Source organism: Eschrichtius robustus, chromosome 7 (assembly GCF_028021215.1).
Source record: "Eschrichtius robustus isolate mEscRob2 chromosome 7, mEscRob2.pri, whole genome shotgun sequence".
Taxonomy (NCBI): Eukaryota; Metazoa; Chordata; class Mammalia; order Artiodactyla; family Eschrichtiidae; genus Eschrichtius; species Eschrichtius robustus.
The window spans coordinates 87,266,063-87,283,883 of record NC_090830.1 but is presented as its reverse complement, the minus strand read 5'-3'; the positions used below and the strand labels follow the sequence as shown (position 1 = coordinate 87,283,883).

General features: G+C 37.1%; 1 protein-coding gene across 4 annotated transcripts in view; it reads right to left on the bottom strand.

Moving 5' to 3' along the window:
- Positions 1-17,821, bottom strand: part of CCSER2 (coiled-coil serine rich protein 2) — a 150,125-nt gene that overhangs the window by 41,858 nt on the left and 90,446 nt on the right. The gene's annotated exons all lie outside the window — the stretch shown is intronic.

Below are 17,821 nucleotides of genomic sequence, written 5' to 3'. Positions count from 1 at the left end.
TGATATATGCATACAGTGTAATACTACTCAGTAATAAATAGGAAGAAACTACTGGTACATGTTACAGCATGACTGAATTTGAAATGCATTACAGTAAGTGAAAAAAGCCAGACTCCAAAGACTAAAAAATATACAAGTCCATGTATGTGATAGTCTTGAAAAGGCAAAACTGCAGAGACATAAAACAGATCAGTGGTTGCCAGGAGCTAGCAGTGGATACAGGGATTGATTTTAAGGAAAAAAGAAAAGAAATTTTAGAGTGTGATTATAATAGCTGCACAACTGCATGCATTTGTCAAAGCTCACAGAACTGTACAACAAAAAAGACTGAATTTTACTGCATGTATATTATACCTCAATAGAACTGTAACAGGTTGAATAGTGTCCCCCTAGAAATTCATCTCACCCAGAACTTGTGACTATGACTTCATCTGGAAATAGGATCTTTGCAGATATATTCAAGTTGAGGTCATAATGGGTTAGGGTGGGGCCTAAATCTAATATGACTGGTGTCCCTGTAAGACAGAAATTTGGAAGCATGGATCATGTGAAGATGGAAGCAGACTGGAGATGCTGCCAAGGAATGGCAGGATTGCCAGCAACCTCCAGAAGCTAGAAAGGCAAGGAAGGTTGCTCTCCTAGAGCCTCAAAGAACACATGGCCCTGATGACATCTTGATTTCAGATTTCTAGCCTCTAGAACTTTGAGAGAATAAATTTCTGTTGTTTATGCTGCCCAGCTTGTGGTACTTTGTTATGGTAGCCCTAGAAAACTAATGTAAGGCCTGACTAATAAAACAAAAGCAAACAGAAAGACAGAAACACCAGATAAATCTCAACAATCCCAAGGAAAATAAAGCTGACACAGCAATACTATTATAACACACGGGTTATAATTAAGGTATAATTAAAGATGAAAAGTATTAATGAGGATAAAGAAAGGCTTTTAATTAATGACCACAGGAACAATCCACCAAGAAGATATGCCAATCATAAAGATTTATATACCTAATAAAATATCCTAAAGATACTAAAAGATTAATATAATAGATATACCACTACATAAAACATAGAGAATATATATCCTATTCAAACAAACAGAGAACAGTGACAAAAACTGACCAGGCTCCAAGCCAGGGGTTAGTTAACAAACTATTGTCCACAGGACAACTCCAGTCAACTGCCTATTTTTATTACAGTCCATGAGCTAAAAATGGTTTCTACATTTTTAAATGGTTACATTTTAAATGATTTTATTAATATCTACAAAACAACATCAATTTTGCCTCTCAGCTGAAAAGGCTAAAATATTTACTATTTGGCCAAGAAAAAGTTTTCCAACACAAAGGAAATATCAACACATTCCGAAGAATTTATATCATATAGATATTATTCTTTACTATTAATATACTAAAATTAGAAATTAATTAAAAAGCGAGTCTCATATTCCAAACCAATATTTTTGAAAACTGAAAAAATTCTTCTAAGTAAAATAAATTTATAGTACAGCCCAAGACAATTGGGAGTCATTGATGTTTAAGTTATTGCTATGTCTCAAAGGAAAAAAAAAAAGCCTTCCAAGTTTTTTTAACAGACTAGTAGTCTAGATTCAAGAGATCAAAGAAGGAAAAAGCTATTATTTCCATCAAAGCACAAGAGCTTAAAGAACATGAATATAATCTCCAATTCAATCAATAATAAAACCACCTACCCTCCAAATAACTTTGACCCTAAATAATGGTAGTACTCGCTATAAAACCTTGACTAAGATGAAAAGTGTTCAGATCAAACATTTTGAGACATTAGGAAACATTTTGAGACAAGTTTTTTTAAGCATTAGAGGGGGGAAAAGCATAAAATGTACAGAAAACATTCTCTTTTTAAAAACACTGGATAACAACCATGCATGCAATTTTCATGCTTCATACACATACTAAGGAGCTAACAGTTATTGACCAGTGCTGGGAACTGTTCTAAGCATTTTGCATAAACATATTTAATAAATACATAGATACAAAAATAATACATAAAAACTATAAAACACCACTGCACAAAAGTAAGCAATTCATAGTTAACTGATTATCAAAGTATTCTGGCTGCTTTACTAAGTGAAGTGTCTTAGTGGGGTCTAGTTAGGATTTTTGAACTCTGAATGCAATTAACCTTAAGTTGATTAACTCTTATGTCATTAGCATTTTACTAAAGATTCAAAAAGATAGGTAAACCTTCCTCTGTCCTAAGAGGAAGATGTCCACCATCTTCCACTTTTCTTTTTGACAAAGCAGAAAGGTAAACTTTTGTTCTAATATTAAACTCTTCACATATTAACTTGTTGGAAAACCCTATAACAAACTCCATCTTACCCAAGTGGTTCTTCCATGAGTTTGCAAAAACTGGGATCTTCCTATGAGTTCCAGAGCAGCTGCAATGGACATGGACACTTGAAATGACTAACCAAAAAGTCTGCAGCACTGACCAATCTCTGCTGACAAGCAGCATCAGTGATGTCAACAAAACTGCCTTGTGTTTCAGATATGCTACAACACAATCACAAGAGGCATCCTAGGAAAGGGAGTAGAGGAAGAGGAGAGATTTGTTTTTCTTTTCAAAAGTCACTTTTTAAAAAAACAAAAGTATATATGGATGAACATCACATCACAAAATGTGTGCGCTGAGAACAGTTTTTTGAGTAATAATGTAACTCACCTATGGGACTGAAAATCTAATGATTCAAGCTACATTTGGAATGATTTTAAAGATATAGAGTCACAAAGCCTGATTTTCAATAAGTGTTTCAAAGATGAGTTGATCCTCACAGATGGTTTGGGCAAAGACATTTTCAAAACAGAAAAATCTCCCCGGCATTCAAATTGACTAGAACATTGTTATATATGGGTAAAGTCTGTAATATTCTAAGCAAACCTTACCTACAAATATCCTGTTTAAACTTTTTTTTTATTAAACCTAAGTGTTTAATTTGTACATATCTGACTCAGGATATCCTTTTCTATAGGTTTCTTTTGTCACTTACAAATATTAGTTGCAGATTTCTTCTAATTTTTCTACATTTAAAAAAATATTTAACTCTTCAAACCATCTGAGTTTACTATAATATAAAACAAGAAACTAAATAATTCCTTCTATACTACTGAGTTTTTCTCAACATTTATTTCAAAACCCTTCTGTGTCCAACTGATTTTAGTACATACTTCAGCACATATTTCTGGGTTTTCTATTCTCTTCCACTGCTCTATGTTTCTATTTGTGTCAATATTATAACCTGCTCTAAAGGGTTTTTCCCTCCTCTTTTTGTCTTTCTTAATGTATACAACTCTTATACTTTGGTGTTAACAATTTTGGAGTCATTTTGATTAATCCCCAGAATAAAACTGTTGTGATTTTGGCTGAAATTGTATTACATCTACCAATAGTACTAGGAAGAACTACAGGCTCCAATCACACACTCAGATTGTATCTTATCTTTGCTCTTTCAAACACATCGTTCTTCCCATCCACCCAACACCCACTCCCCACACCCCCACCATGGGAGATAGAGGTCTCCCATGTGCCTCTCATGGACTAGACTCCCTGGCAATGCCTTGGAGAGAAAGGCTAAGGAGTTCCCATGAAATCTGGCTTCAGGGGAATTAGCAACTCTGTTTAGGAGCTGGATGGACACTAACAGTACAGTGTGTCCCCTAGAAGTTCTTGCATATGGCCCAGCCTATCCCTACATGGGTTGGACCTGGAGACTGATCCCAGGGAGCCTGGATGTCAAGTCAGTGTGACACGCCAACACATCATTCTTACAATTATTTAATACTCTTGTGTTCTCCTAGACTATAAGGTAGCTTGGTTCTCCTAGACTATAAGGTAGTCTTGGTTACTACATTAATATCCATGGATTAAGATAATTTTTATAATATTTAGCCTTCCTATAGAATATAAGTATCAGTATTTTCTCTAAATCTTTTAAAGTTTTCCAGCGTTCTTTATAAAACATCACAAACATCTCTCAGATTTATTGATGATTTAATGTTTTATTGATGCAGTGGTTATTTCATTATTTCCAATTTAAATCTTTGACTTATTATCCTTGGAGTCTTGAGTATAGTACTGTTTACCTGTTGGAGCAGGGTTTTTTTTGGACCATGTCCCACAATAAGGAATACATTTTACATCATAACCATGTACATATATACTTGAATATGTGTGCATGCATGTGTGTGTATGTTTGCATGTGTCTAAAAAAGATGGTGAATGGATAGATGGATGGTAGATAGACAGAAAGATACAAATATCACACTAAAAACAAGTTTCACAAAACAATATCTGTCCTTGTCATGCGTACGTGATGCCCCCTAATAGTTTCTATACCATTCTACTTTATTAGGAAAAAAGTCTAGTTATGGTGGACAAAATTTATTTCAAAACCCACTAACCATTTGTAATGTGTAGTTTTACGAACAATGCACTAGATATAGGACAGGATTATGTCTTCTTTCTTTTTATCTTCATTACTACCACAATCCTTGATACTCAACAAGTGCTTAATAAAGTATACTGAATGATGAAATAACAACACATGGATACTAAAGTAAATGGAATTAGCTCTTTGGGCAGCTACATAAAACTGTAAGCAATGCAAGCAATTAAAAACCCTTGACTTCCACATTTTTACCTCTGTTGATGTTGCTATTGTCAGTAAAATAACAGCTAACACTTACTTATTAACTGCCTTCTACGCATCAGACACTATGCTTAGCACTTTATCTGAATTTCCTAATGCTTTCTTTATAACAGTCCTGAGATAGGAGCTATTATAATCTCTATTTCTTTTACGAGGAAGTCTAGGCATAGGAAATTTAAGTAATTTAATTTATCCAAGATAATTTATCCACAACAAACAAGTGGGAAAAATGGCCTAAATTCAAATTCTAATTTTTTGAATGCATCTATTATTATTAACTTCCATCATTATTCTAGAGATTCAACATTACCCCAATTAACCCACAACTAAAAACAACTCAAATGTCTATCAACGGGTAAATGGATAAAAATAAAATTGTGGTGCATACATGTATAATGGAATGCTATTCAACAATAAAAAGGAATGTACTGAAACTCACAAAACACAGATGAGTATCAAAGCCATTATGGTGAGTGAAAAAATCCAGGAACAAAAAAAAGCACACATTGGATGGTCTAGAAGAAGACAAAGCTTTTAGATGAAATTCTAGAAAGGACAAAGCTTTAGTAACAGAAATCAGAGCAATGGCTGCCTGGGCCAGGTTTGAGAGAAGACTTACTCCAAAGGGACATGAGAGAATGTCAGCAGCAACAGCAGTGTTCTATACCTTGATGGTGGGGCTGGGGGTTTCACAACTGTGTCTTTTCATCAAAACTCCAGCTGCATACTTAAAATGGGTACACTTTACTTGAATGCAAATTCTACCTGATAAAGTCAATAAATTTTTAAAAATTTGCTTACTCTTCCTCCTCACTTTGCTTTATCTTCCTGAATAAGCCATCAGGTGAGACAAAAAAGATAAGTCTCCACCCAAAACGACAGCCCAGCATAGGGTTTCAGAGTCTAAGTGGTTTGAGAAACATGTCCCTGCAGGGGGTCAGCTTACCACGGCATGTCAGAGCCCAAAGGAGTAAAAAGGGCATCCACAGAAAGGATGGGGGAAGAAAGATTCCAGTGTCAAACCTGAATAGAATGAGGAGGGCGCATGCACACAGGGGCAGCCTGGTCTGGGCTGTCAGAGTCTAAGCTGAGTGGGCTGGGTGTACTCCCACAGGAGGGCCTGGAGAGGGCTATCAGAACTCAAGCAGCATGAAGAGGGCATCTATGCAGGAAAAGGCCCAGTGCCAGGTGTCAGACCCAAGTAGGGCTAAGAGGGCATCCACGTGCAGGCATCAACTGACACGTGGTATCAAGCCCAAGCAGAGTGAAGAGGCATCCACAGGAGGAGGAGACTGGTGTGGGGTGTCAGAACCCATGGGGCTGACAAGGAGTCAGAGCCCAAGTAGGGTGAGGAAGGTGTACACAGGGGAGCAGCCAGGCATGGGGATTCAGAATCTTAGAGGGATGAGGAGGGCAACTGCACAGGACAGGTGGTGAGAAGCTGGTTATAATCAGGAGAATTGGTCAAAACAGTAAGTATATTAAGGTCATCAAAGTCAAGAGAAAACTGAGGAAGTACCACAGTTCGAAGACATCTACAGAAACATGAGAGCTGAAAGCAATGTGTGATTCTAAACTGGATCTTTCTGCTTCTGCTATAAAGGACACTACCAGGACAAACGGTGAACAGGCTCTAAGGATTTAATGGTAGTAATGTGTCAATGTTGATTTCCTGATTTTGAAATGCAGAATAAAGCCACAACTAAATATCACTAGATTCCCATCACAGGACAAAAATTAAGAAGTTTGATAATACAAAGTGTTGCTCAGATGTAGAACAATGGAAGAAAAGCATCTACTACTTGAAGGGAGTGAAACAGATTGAACAATTTTGGAAAATAGTTTGGTATTTGTAGGGTGGAATATTTCTATGCCCCATGATTCAGAAATTCCACTCCTAGTTAGTTACTCCAGAAGAATTTTCACACATGTATACCAGGAAAACTTCATATCAACATTATTTGTCATAACAACAACAACAAAAAAAACACTGGAAAGAAACAAAATGGACATGAGGAATAAAATGGAGAAAGAAATTGTTCACAGAATTGGACAGTGCAAAAATGAAAATTAACGAAGCAGAACTAAACATAAATACGAAAGAACCTTAAAGAAAATGCTGAATGGAAGAAGCAATTCACAGAGAAATACTTACAGTATAATTTCATTTATATAAAGTTCTAAAAGAGGCAAAACTAATATTCATGAGGACACAAACAGAGATGGTTAAAAATTAACAGAAAAAGCAAGGGAAATACTAGATTCTGGAAAGGGAAGGCACTACAATCAGGAAGGATCACATAGGGAGCTTCCTAATGTCTCGTTCCTTAACCTGGGTGGTGAGTACAAACCTGTTTCACATTATTCATTAAGGTGTACCCTCATGTTGTATATTCTCTTTTTATGTATATTTCATAAACTTATTTTTCCTGGAATGAAGAGAAATGTCTGGGGATAGAGAAGCATAAGTTCCCTGACTTTTCTATGGTTCTCTGCCACCAAGTGGCAATCATTCAGCAGCTCCTCAACTCTTAGTGCACTCTCCCAGGATGCTGCTGCTGTAAATATTTCATCCACCTGCCACTGCACCCATGCATCCACTCCCCCTCATACAGAGACAGAGAGATGGAGACACAGGAACAGAGAGAAAGAGTCAGAGGCAGAGACAGACAGACAGACAAGAGAATTATGTGAGGGACAAGTTACTGGTTTTATTCTCAACACTGGAGCTGAGAGGAAATAATAAAACAAAACATCTGTATATCATACTTGACAGTTCATAAACCACTACTATATACCTCTTTATTTTTATCCCCCAAAACAGGTAGACAGGGTATGAGTGATCAGGATCAAATATTTTGCAATCCCAAAGAAAAGTGTCAGAAAAAGATACCATCATGTTTCTTCTCATTACTCCACCTTAGATATTTCATTTCTCACTCCAAGGTCAAAAGAGGTGCTCAATGTGATAATATGATAAAAGCATACAGGGAAGATAATGAAATGAGAGTGAAGGAAATGGATGAGCATAACCACTCTGGAAAACCGTTTTACAGCATCTACTAAAGCTGATTCCACTCATAGGTATATACCAAACAAAAATGCACACGTGTGTTCACCAAAAGACATATACCAGAATAAGGTAGCAGCTCTATTCATAATAACCAAAAACTGCCTAAGTGCCTATCAACTGTGGAACAAATGAAATAAATTGCGGTATATTCACATTATGTAATACTCTATAGCAATAAGAACAAATGAAAAAAATGAAATAATTCACAAATATAATGTTGAGCAAAAAGAGCCACACACAAAAAGGAAATATAATACATTCCCTTCATTTATGTAAAGTTCAAACACAGGCAAACTCATCTATATTTTCAGAAATCAGATAGTCACCATTAGAAATGCAGGTTAATGACTGAAAGAGGCTTCTGTTCTGGGGTCCTGGTAATGTTCTTTTTCTTGCTGAGTGCTGAGTCCATGGGTATTTTCAGTTTGTGAAAACTGACTGAGATAGACATTTATGAACTGTACCCTTCTCTATATGCATATTATGCTTCAAGTGGTTGAAACAGGAAGTAGAGAATTAAAGTAAGGAAATAAGACACCATCAAAAATTTTTTTATTCTGTATGTGCCCATGTCTTCAGATCAGGATCAAAAATTCTTATTTAAAATTCTCTAAATTAGGTAATACAATATGAGAAGTATTATGCTAAAATATTTCAAAAGCCTTGGGTTTAAAATATATTCTGCATTAGTATGCAACCAGGTGACCTTGAGAAACACAATAAATCTGGGAGTCTCAGTTTTTTGACCATTAAAATAGGATCACTGCCATCCTCCCTATCCCACAGTGTTACTGAGAAAGACAATAGAGTTCACAAAGGCGCTGTTTAAATTGTGAAGTACCCTTGAGCTGCATTAACAAAAACAAAAAATAGATCAATACTAAACACAATTGTTTACAATTTTTAAATTTTATTTGTGTGCACTGAGAACTTTGTTCAAGTGAACTCTTAAATACAGAGGCCTATTTAATAAACCATTGTTCTGGGTTTGGCTGAAGGGATGCAAGGCGATGGTGAGGAGAGTGCTGGAGGCTGCCTTCACACTCTCCTCTTCCTGTTGTACCCCAGGGTATCTCCTAGAATGTCGCTGTGTGCAGCAGGCCTTGGAGTCCATGTAGACTGGGGTAAAAACTCCAGTTTTATCACTAATTAGCTCTCTGAGTCTCAACTTCTTCAACTGTGAGATGAAGCCAATATCACCCACTTTTCAAGAACTAGAGATAATATACATTACAGAACCTAGAAGAATGCCCAGTATGAAATGTATGACCACTATATAAAATTTTTACATACAACTATGTAAGACATACAGGAAACAGAAGACTTTTTAAAAACTTTAAGCTAAAACCTGGATGTCCTCAACAGCCGCCTAAATATTATGACTTAAGTCACTCTCTCTGCTATTCATTTTCCATAGATCCCTTCAAGTAATATTTTTAAAATACCAATTTGGCCATGTCACTAATCCCAGCTTATTACTGCCTACAGAATAATGCCCAAGCTCCTTCTGTGGTACACAGACCCTTTACAATCTGCCCTAAGCCTATTTATCATTCCTGCCTCTTCCCTAATACTCTACATTTTAACCATATCCAATTTTTAACTAATCTTTAAATAGGACACATACTTTTTCAATAGCCTTTTATTTTTTCCAAAACAGTAAATATATATTGTAGAAAATCAGGAATTAGAAAATGTAAATTTTTAAAAAGGATCACATTCTCACCACCCAGGTATCATCACTTACCACCTTAGTGCATATCCTTCTGGAGATATAGGTATATAGATATATAGAGATAAAGATATATGATCATAATGCACATACTGTTTTATAACCTGCTTTTCTTCAGTCAACAATCTTTCCATTTCAGTAAAATTCCACCTCATCTAATACATAGGCCATAGTCAAATTTCTCCAACTGACCCAAAATGTCTTCTATAGTTATCTGTCCAACCAGTATCCAATTCATAATCTCACATTGCATCTAGCTGTCTCTTAAATTCCTTTTAAGGTAGCACTGTCACCTCCCTGTACTAAATTTTTAGGACACTAATAAGCTGAAGCGACGTCACTATCTTTCCTACAGAATTTCCAACCATTTGAATTTCTTTGGTTCCTTCCTTTCTTAATCTCCTATCATTTGTTTCTCCTATAAAAAGGAAGCTGTAAATAATGACTTGAGGAATTAAAATTAAATATTTTTGCCTAGAATATATTACACATAATTCTGTGTATCACATGAGAAGATACACACTATGTGGTTAACCGAACTCAGTAGTGATGGGAAAACTAATCACTGGATAGGGGTGATGGCAATTTGATCTCTCCAATGAACAATTATGTGTTTTTCTCTTGCAACCATAAAGTAAGTTATACAATGTTACTTTGGCACCATATGAATTGGCTGGGAAAGCATCACTCTTTCACCTAATGGTTGTAACAATAATAATCTTGGCATAAGCTTCATTTACGGAATTTTATTAGGGTTTGTAAAATGATGTTTCTCTAATTGTATCACACTTTGTACATTCATTTGCCGGCATTCTTCAGCAGAGATGAACTGTCTTTCATGAAGGATCTCTTTAGTTACTGAAATATATATCCTACTATAAATGCAGCATAAGTGCTTAATTATTTCCCATTAATAAACTTTTTTAGAGTAAGAAGTTGTATTAATAGTCACCTCAAAGTGTACCAAGTGAGCCCTGGTTTTTCTGGTTTTCTCCTTGTTGAGTATCTTAGTACTTGTGGGTTTTCCCTCAGTCAACGCAGCTCTTAAGAACTTGTGCCTTTGCACGTGCCAACTCCACTGATCTCCCCAAAATTCTTCACCTGATAAACTCAATTCTCAGGAAGCAAAATATCAATGTCTCTAAAATGGCATACGGTGAATCTCTTCATCTCCATTCCCAGGGCATTTTCTCTCTTGCATACTACATAAATATACCTCTGATATAACATTTGGTTGCATATCTTTTTCATTCCCTTGATGTTTCTTTTACAGGTAAGACAGTATCTTACACCAGTGTTATTCACAGTTTGATTTGCAGAACAGTTCTGGTCCACGAACTGTTTCCTGTCTATGACACAGTAAAAAGCTTGGACCAGAATATAAATCAAGTAGTCAGTAAACATACTGCTTAATTTGGCTCAATTTTTTTCCCTGGTAGCAAGAATTTGTGGAAGAAGGATGAAATGTGTTGATGTCTATTCTGGCAAGAGCTACTTTAACTCTAGTGGACCAGGAACAGAAACTTCATGTAAACGTTACTTTGAATAGCACTGCTAATCATCAACTTACCGTTATTACCAGAAACACAAAAGGAATATAAACAACTGCTGGTAGAGAAAGGCGGCAGTGTAGCAGGAGTGGGGACCATGGGCATGTCAAGATATCCCTTCTAAGGTAAAGAATAAGTTTTTGAATCTGGATCTTCTTACAACCAAAAAAAAGATGTACAATGCTTAGTGGACCTCTTTGGATTTTGAATACAATATATTCTTCATTTGGATGTGTTATTTCAGCTCATTTACCAAGTGACTGGAATAGCTGCTAGTTTTGAGTAGGGCCCAGAAGACTCTGCAATAGGTCCAGGCTGCTGTGCAGGCTGCTCTGCCACTTGGGTCACATGATCCAGCAGATCCCCTGGTATTGAAGTGACAGTGGCAGATATGGATGCTGTTTGGAGACTTAAACAGGCCTCCACTGGTGACTCTCACTGTAGGCCCTTAGGATTGTGGAGCAAAATCCATCCATCCTCTGCAAATAACTACTCTCCTTTTGAGAAACAGCTCTTGTTCTGCTACTGGATCTCAATAGTGACTAAATGTTTAACCTTGAGCCACCAAGTTACCATGCTACCTGAGCTGCCCATCATGAACTGGTATTATCTGGCACACAAAGCCATGAAGTTGGGTGTGTACAGCAATATTCCATCATCAAATGGAAGTGGTATATATGTGATCAGGCCCAAGCAGACCCGGACGATACAAGTTAAGTTACATGAAAAAGTGGCCCAAATGCCCATGGTCCCTACTCCTGCTATACAGCCTTTCTCTCTCAGCCTGTACTATGGCCTCATGGGGAATTCCCTATAATCAGCTGATAGGGGAAGAGAAGACTCAGGTCTGGTTTACAGATAGTTCTGTACAACATGCAGACAACAGCTGAAAGTGGACAGCTACAACACTACAGTCCCTTTCTGGGACATCCCAGAAAGACAGTGGTAAAGGAAAATCCTCCCAGTGGGCAACTTCAAGCAGTAAATCTAGTTGTTCACTTTGCTTAGAAGGAAAAATTGTACAATTATATACCAATTCATGGGCTGCAACCAATGGTTTGACAGGATAGTCAGGAGTTGGAAGGAATATGAGTGAAAAATTGGTGACGAGGAAATTTAGGGAAGATATATATGTGGATAGACATCTCTGAATAGGCAAAAAATATGAAGATATTTGTGTCTCATGTAAATGCTCACCAAAGGGTGACCTCAGCAGAGGAGGATTTTAATAACCAAGTGGACAGGATGACCCATTCTGTGGATACCAGTCAGCCTCTTTCCCAGCCACCCCTATTATCATCCAATAGGCTCATGAACAAAACAGCCACGGTGGCAGGGATGGAGACTATGCATGGACTCAGCAACATGGCCCACCTGGCTACAGTCACTGCTTAGCGCCTTACCTGCCAGCAGCAGAGATCAACATTGAGCCCCTGATATGGCACCATCCCCTGGATGATCGGCCAGCTATCTGGTAGCAGGCTGATTACACTGGATCACTTCCATTAGGGAAGAAGCAGTGTTTTGTCCTTATTGTCCTTACTCTGGATATGATTCGCTTCCCACACTTGCAATGCTTCTGCCAAAACTACCATCAATGTGGACTTACAGAATGCCTCCCGAATGTGGGTGGGCCTTATCCAATCTGCTGAGGGACTGAATAGAAGAAAAGGTGGAGTAAGGGAGAATTCACATTCTCTCCATCTGACTGTCTTTGAGCTGGGACACTGGCTTTTGGACTCTGAACTTACACCATTGACTCTCCTGGTTCTTAGGCTTTCAGAATCAGACTAGAACTTTATCATCAGTCTCCTGGGTTTCCAGCCTAACGACTACAGATCTTGGGATTTCTCAGCCTCTATAATTATGTGGGCCAAATCCTTATAATAAACCTCTTCATATATTACATGTGTGTGTGCATGTAGATAGATAAATACACACACATACACACACTATTGGTTCTTTTTTCTCTTGAGAACCCAGACTAACACAAAAGCAATTCCTTCAAACTGGTAATAGATACTAAAGGGAAGTCTACAAAATGCAAAGGTGGCTTCTCATTCGTCCTGTCAAGTAGGGTCTCTTGATCAGGTCCTGGACGTCAAGAAGACAAAGACAGTAATGAGAGTCCACTGTATTGATGGATAACAAGCAACTAAGGCAGGTAAGGTACATGCAAAATTGTTTGATTAAAATCAATCTAACATACATTTAATGAGTACTAGGTAATAGAAATTTTATGTATTTATACGTAAAGTTCTCAGAAGCTCTATAAAATTCTGTTGTTTCCAATAAGAATCGGGTTGCAGAAATCATTTTTATGCTATTTTTATTTTCATTCATTTTTCTTTAGTATTCTTATATAAATTTAATTCAACCTTATAAGGGAATAGCCTAACTAAACTTTGCTAAAAATAATCACGGAAAAGAATTCTGTTGGAGTTTAAGGAACACTGCCTTAGGGTAAGCCACTTAGAGAACATCAAAGTAAGAGAACAAAAGAGATTATGCAACTACCTCTTTCTAAGTGGACATTCTTCTTTCTGAGCTAGTATTCAGTCAAATCTTGAAAAGCTTCATGTTTTATTGAAATAAGGGTGACTCCTCCCTATAATAGCAATCTCATATGAGAAGCCCCAAGCAAATACTGGCCGCCAGTGTTTATTTACAATTCTTGGGTGACTCCTCCCTATAATAGCAATCTCATATGAGAAGCCCCAAGCAAATACTGGCCGCCAGTGTTTGTTTACAATTCTTGTGTTTGCAAATGAATACAAAACGTCACCTCTCTACTGGCAAATCCAGCACACAACAACAACATGCAAGGATTAAATAAAATTTGAGCTGTGACACATTAAAGTTTCATAAGTAAGCATTCACACAACTAAAGTACTACTTAAGTACTTTTCTCTGTATTTTAATTGATAAGAAGTAGAGGGCTTTTGATTAGAGATACTTTTATCTTTCTTTTAAACCGATACTAAAATGAGAGTAAAGAAATTTAAATAACATATAAACCATAATGATAAAGACAACTGAAGAGGGGACATAGCAGACAGAAACTCTAACTAGTGATTTAGCAGGACTGGAGGAAGACACAACTACAGTGTGTGTAGACAAGGAATACGAACAAAAAGAGAACCAATCTGCCCTGCAAAACTCCAAAGAGGGTCAAAATACTAGATACAGGAAAAGATAAGTATATGACTCATTAGGGTTAAAAATATGGGAATTAACTGGAAGTCTGCATAAGGCAAAAATAGATTCCCAGTCTTCTACCTCTACTCCAAGCAAAAAAAAAAAAAAATCAGAGGTTTCTTCTCTGGAGAAACTGTAACAAAACCTCAGAAAGAAAAATCCTCCACTTAGGAAGTACTGAGGGTCCACTGACATCCATCCGTCACTATAAAATGAAGCCAGCCAGTTGACAAGCCCAGCCCATGTATAAAGAGTCCTGAACCAACTTTTCCCCCCTCACTCTTAAATATTAATAAACAACAAAGAATCATTAGATATTTGAAGAAATATTCCAAAAGAAAGAGAAACTAAAATAAACACGAAGAACAAAATGACTGTTTAGAAAGAGATAATAATGTAGGGAACCTGAGAAATCTTAACAAAAAAGAACAGAAACAAGCTACTTAATATAGTTTACTGACAAAATAAGAACTGAATGATATGAATAAGGAAAGGTATACAATAAAGAGTTCTTGGAAACTGGAAATACAATTGCCAATATAAATAATTCAACAGAAACAGGGAGCTGGAATATGAAGTTGAGGAAATATACCAGAAACATAATCAAACTCAAAGAAAAGGAAAATATGAAAGAAAAAAGACTGAAAATTCATAAGTTCTAGTTTTGACTACTAAGAATTCCAGAAAGAAACAGAGAAAACAGGGTAAAGAAAATAATCATAGAAATGACTTAAGAAAATTTCACACTACATGAATCTTCAAAAAGCTCACTAATTACCCATACATTAAGTGGAAAACAAACAAACAAAAAAATCCCAGGATATCACTGTGAAACTGCAGAATGCCATAAATAAAAGACTAAAAATCTCCCAGAGAGATTAAAAACAGACAAAACAAAATGTAAAATGGATTAGAATGTAGTAGGTTTTTCTCAGTGGCTAAACTGGATCTTAGAAAAGCAATGCCTTCAAATTTCTAAGGAAAAACTCACTTCTATCCCAGCCAAACTACTCCATCCCTGCCAAACTATTTGTATCAATTAAATGTGAGAGTAGATAAAAAGAGATTTTCAGTGACACATTAATTTAAAAAAATTTACCACCCATTTGCCCTCTCTTAGGAAGTAAATTAAGGCTATACTCCAGCTAAATAAGGGAGTAAACTAAGAAAAAAGAAGATATGTTATCCAGGAAATAACGGTCAAAATCCCAAAATATGACAAAAGAAGTCCCTGTATGATAGTTCTAAAGAAGCTTCAGATAGGAACCTGTTCAGATTAGAAAAGGCTGACTGAAGTGGGGAGAGGGACAGAAATACTGTTTTTTCATTAAGCCTCTCGATACTACGTGATTTTTTTAAGCCATGTATATGTATTACAGTGAAGTTTTTAAAATTTAGTAACATTAAGAGGCAACTGGACTTTCCTGGTGGCGCAGTGGTTGGGAATCCGCCTGCCAATGCAGGGGACACGGGTTAAAGTCCTGGCCCAGGAAGATCCCACATGCCACGGAGCAACTAAGCCCATGTGCCACAGCTGCTGAGCCTGCGCTATGGAGCCCGCAAGCCACAACTACTGAGCCCCCGCGCCTAGAGCCTGTGCCCCGCAACAAAGAGAAGCCACCGCAATGAGAAGCCCGCACACCGCCACGAGGAGTAGCCCCCGCTTGCCGCAACTAGAGGAAGCCCGTGCACAGCAACAAAGACCCAACGCAGCCAAAAAAAAAAGAGGCAATTATACAAAATATTGGACTAACTCAGCTTTTAACTTCTATTAGCATTTTGGGGAACTTTAAAGTTGTCCTAAAAAGACAATTTTCTTCTCATAATTTTGTTTTCACTGCATAAACAATGGATAAAGTCAATCTGATCAATGTGTACTATCTAAAATTTCAGAGGCCATAATGACAGGAAAGAGCCATTAAGATATTCACAGTTTTTCATAAAGTGTCTCAAAAAACAGTTTTCTATTTTTATGGTACCTATGGTTGGTTACCAATTCACCTATTCTCTCCTGAATTATGCTACTTCACTCATTATTAGAGGTGGCCTAGTCTTAATTAGATGATATTCAATCATGTTTCATGTTTCAGGGCAATACACCCAGACGCAAAAGAGGCTATGTGGTAAAGCTAGTACAATGACTAACTCCAAGTAGATATTTAACATATTTTAGCTATTTACCACCTTTTCTACCTTCTCTTTCCTTTGTCTCTGAAGCTCCTGACAGAAAATCTTCTCCCAGGACCAGCAAGAAGAGAAATACTATGAAGAGAATCTATATCCTAGTTACAGTTAAACTAAGTTGTAAGCTTTATGTCTGGGTGTTTCAATCACTGAATCTCTTTCTGCCTCGAGAGGAGTCCAAGAACCTCAAATCCGAAAAGGATCCTCCACTTTCTTGCTCCCGGCCTTAGCACAGAAAAGTGTCTTTTCAAAAGGTAGTCAAATATCTACCTTTTTGAATGGAGAAGAACAGGGACTTCCCTGGTGGCACAGTGGTTAAAAATCCGCCTGTTGGTGCAGGGGGACACGGTTTGATCCCTGATCCAGGAGGATCCCACATACTGCGGAGCAACTAAGCCCATACATCACAACTACTGAGCCTGTGCTCTAGAGCCTGTAAGCCACAACTACTGAAGCCCGCACGCCTATCATCCATGCTCCGCAACAAGAGAAGCCACCGCAATGAGAGGCCCGCGCACCGCAACGAAGAGTAACCCCTGCTCACTGCAACTAAAGAAAGCCTGCATGCAGCAACAAACACCCAACACAGCCAAAAATGTAAATAAATAAATAATTTTTTAAAAAAAAAGAATGGAGAATAGTTCAGAGAATCCATAATCAAGTAATATAAAACAATTTACATGACTAACAGGATATTCACACTAATTGTAGTTACTAACAGAGGAGCCACAGTTCACTTCAAATAACCTTTACTGAGTATCTATCTTGATGGCCGCCAGATGGCTTTGATGGCCACCGGAAATTCTAAGACTTGGTCCCTGATCATAAGAAGTTAGGATATACAATCCTGAGGAAGGTAACTCAGAATGTAAACTGAGCAGAAAATCCAGACTGTTCTTTCTCAACCATAATTTTAAGTTAAACTTGCCCAGTCTACAAAATACAAATATAGATTTAAAACTAAACAAAATATATTCCCGATTTAAAATTAGTATTTTATTCCTTAGCTTTCTGCTTTGCATTGGACTTTGCCTGTATGTGCTCTGGTCAAACAAAGAAAGTGCTATTGAATCAGAAGCCAGGTTCTACCATCAGCTCACCATGTGTCTTTGCACAACCACATCATCTAGATTTTCTCCGAAAAAAATGAGAAGACTGGGGATGACTAAACTTGAAGGTTTCAAATAAAAGTGAAATTATATGATTATGTAAATTGCTATTCCTTATTTCTCACTTAGCTGAAATTATAGTAGCAGCCACTGAGGACTGAACACCTACTATGTTTCAGGTATTAAATCACTCAATTTACAACTACTAACTCTAACTCTCTCAACAACCTTACAGTGCAGGTACTATAAAAACGAGGAAACAAGCAGAGAGTTTACCAAATATCAC